This window comes from Arachis ipaensis, chromosome B3 (genome assembly GCF_059453495.1).
Source record: "Arachis ipaensis isolate K30076 ecotype BB chromosome B3, ASM5945349v1, whole genome shotgun sequence".
Lineage (NCBI taxonomy): Eukaryota > Viridiplantae > Streptophyta > Magnoliopsida > Fabales > Fabaceae > Arachis > Arachis ipaensis.
Window position 1 is genome coordinate 47,709,948 of NC_142438.1, and position 3,501 is coordinate 47,713,448.

At 33.4% G+C, this 3,501-nt stretch overlaps 1 non-coding gene across 1 annotated transcript; it reads left to right on the top strand.

Moving 5' to 3' along the window:
- Positions 1 to 1,080: 1,080 nt before the first annotated feature.
- On the top strand, positions 1,081 to 1,188 carry LOC148570531 (small nucleolar RNA R71). Its single transcript, XR_015908081.1, has one exon. It is a non-coding gene; the product is annotated as a small nucleolar RNA R71 (small nucleolar RNA).
- The last annotated feature ends 2,313 nt before the right edge of the window (positions 1,189 to 3,501 follow it).

The window sequence follows — 3,501 nt, forward strand, 5'->3', positions numbered from 1 at the left end:
TCACTTAGTTTATTGATGAGCAAGAGAGGTTCATCTTCCCAAGTCTCTTTACCAAATAATTTGGCATTCAGCTTCATGATTGCACCAAGGTACTTGGCAACTTGCTCTTCAGTAACATCTTTATTCTCTTCAGAAGAAGAATACTCATCAGAGCTCATGAATGGCATAAGGAGGTTCAAAAGAAATCTCTATGGTCTCTAGATGAGCCTCAGATTCCTTTAGTTCCTCAGAGGAAAACTCCTTATTGATCACTGGACGTCCCAGGAGGTCTTCCTCACTGGGATTCACATCCTCTCCCTCCCTTGTAGGTTCGGCCATGATGGTTAATTCAATGACCTTGCACTCTCTTTTTGGATTCTCTTCTGTATTGCTTGGGAGAGTACTAGGAGGGGTTTCAGTGACCCTTTTACTCAGTTGGCCCACTTGTGCCTCCAAATTTCTAATGGAGGACCTTGTTTCATTCATGAAACTTAAAGTGGCCTTAGATAGATCAGAGACTATATTTGCTAAGCTAGATGGATTCTGCTCAGAATTCTCTGTCTGTTGCTGAGTGGATGATGGAAAAGGCTTGCTGTTGCTAAACCTGTTTCTTCCACTATTATTAAAGCCTTGTTGAGGCTTTTGTTGATCCTTCCATGAGAAATTTGGATGATTTCTCCATGAGGGATTATTGGTGTTTCCATAGGGTTCACCCATGTAATTCACCTCTGCTATTGCAGGGTTCTCAGGATCATAAGCTTCTTCTTCAGAAGATGCCTCTTTAGTACTGTTGGATGATTCCTTCAATCCATTCAGACTCTGAGAGATCATATTGACTTGCTGAGTCAATATTTTATTCTGAGTCAATATGGCATTCAGAGTATCAATTTCAAGAACTCCCTTCCTCATAGGCATCCCATTATTCACAGGATTCCTTTCAGAAGTGTACATGAACTGGTTATTTGCAACCATGTCAATGAGTTCTTGAGCTTCTGCAGGCATTTTCTTTAGGTGAATGGATCCACCTGCAGAATGGTCCAATGACATCTTAGATAGTTCAGACAGATCATCATAGAAGATATCCAGGATGGTCCATTCTGAAAGCATGTCAGAAGGACACTTTTTGGTCAGTTCCTTGTATCTCTCCCAAGCTTCATAGAGGGATTCACCTTCCATTTGTCTGAAGGTTTGAACATCCACTCTAAGCTTGCTAAGCTTTTGAGGAGGAAAGAACTTGGCTAAGAAAGCCGTGACCAACTTATCCTAAGAGTTCAGGCTGTCTTTAGGTTGAGAGTCCAACTAAATTCTAGCTCTGTCTCTTACAGCAAATGGGAAAATCATAAGCCTGTAGACCTCAGGATCAACCCCATTGGTCTTAACAGTATCACAGATTTGCAAGAATTCAGTTAAGAACTGAAAAGGATCTTCTGATGGAAGTCCATGAAACTTGCAATTCTGTTGCATCAGAGAAACTAATTGAGGTTTAAGCTCAAAGTTGTTTGCTTCAATGGCAGGAATTGAGATTCTTCTTCCATGTAAATTGGAATTTGGTGCAGTAAAGTCACCAAGCATCTTCCTTGCATTGTTATTATTTTCGGCCATGTTTTCTTCTTTTTCAAAAATTTCTGTCAGATTTTCTCCTGAGAGTTGTGCTTTGGCTTCCCTTAGCTTCCTCTTCAGAGTCCTTTCAGGTTCAGGATCAGCTTCAACAAGAATGTTCTTATCCTTGTTCCTGCTCATATGAAAAAGAAGAGAACACAAAAGAAAATATGGAATCCTCTATGTCACAGTATAGAAATTCCTTTATGTGAGTCTAAGAAGAGAAGAATGTAAGAAGGAGAAGAGAAAAACTCGAACAAAGAAAGGAAGATGGTGTTCGAATTTTGGGTGGAAGAGAAGTGTTAGTAGATGAATAAATAAATAGAAGGAGATGAAGGAGAAGAATTCGAAAATAATTGAAAAGAAAAGAAAAATAGTTTTGGTTTTAATTTAAAATTAAAATTGAAATTCAAAAATTTAGAAAAAGAAAATTGAAATTAAATTAAAATTTAATTCAATTAGTTAATTAAAAAGGAATTTTGAAAAAGAGGAAGGTGATTTTCGAAAATTAGAGAGAGTTAGTTAGGTAGTTTTGAAAAAGATATGATTGAAACAAAAAGATAAGATTGATTGAAAAAGATTTGAAAATCAAATTAAAAAGATAAGAGGTTAGAAAAGAAGTTAGAAAAGATTTTGAAATTGATTTTGAAAAAGATGTGATTGAAACTTATTTTGAAAAAGATTTGAAAAAGAAATTTAAAAATATTTGATTTTGAAAATTAAAGTTGATTACTTGACTAACAAGAAACTAAAAAGATATGATTTAAAAATTAAAGATTGAACATTTCTTAAGAGGCAAGTAACAAACTTTTGAAATTTTTGAATCAATCACATTAATTGTTAGCATTAACTTTGAAAATATGAAATAGAAATAAGAAAAAGATTTTGAAAATCAAATTGAAATTTTCGAAATTATGAAAGAAAAAGTGAAAAAAGATTTGATTTTTGAAAAAGATTTGAAAAAAGATAGAATTTTTAAATTAAAAATTTGATTTGACTCATAAGAAACAACTAAATTTTAAAAATTTTTGAAAAAGTCAACTCAAATTTTCAAATTTTATGAGTGAAAAAGGGTAAGATATTTTTTTTATTTTTGAATTTTTAATGATGAAAGAGAAAAACATCAAAAAGACTCAATGCATGAAAATTTTGGATCAAAACATGTGATGCATGCAAGAGCACTATGAATGTCAAGATGAACACCAAGAACACTTTGAAGATCAAGATGAACATCAAGACTTATTTTTGAAAAATTTTTAATAAAAGAAAACATGCACGACACCAAACTTAGAAATTTTTAATATTTGGACACTAAGAATTCAAGAATGCATATGAAAAACAAGAAAAGACACAAAACAAGAAAATATGAAGATCAAACAAGAAGACTGGCCAAGAACAACTTGAAGATCATGAAGAATGCAATGCATGAAATTTTCAAAAATAATTTTTAGAAAATTAAAAAGATGCAATTGACACCAAACTTAAAACTTGACTCTAGACTCAAACAAGAAACACAAAATATTTTTAGTTTTATGATTTTGTTAATTTTTTTGGTTTTTTCGAAAATTATTTTGGGAAAAACGAAAAAGAAGAAATATTTTTTTCTTTTTTTTTGAAAAGATTTCGAAAATAAAAAGAATAAAAACAAAGACTTAAAATTAAAATAAAATTACCTAATCTGAGCAACAAGATGAACCGTCAGTTGTCCAAACTCGAACAATCCCCGGCAACGGCGCCAAAAACTTGGTGCGCAGAAATCGTGACGGTTCCATTCCTTGGTAACGGCACTGAAAACTTTATACGCACGTTCATAATCTTAATTCTTTGTCACAACTTCACACAACTGACCAGCAAGTGTACTGGGTCGTCCAAGTAATACCTTACGTGAGTAAGGGTCGATCCCACGGAGATTGTCAGCTTGAA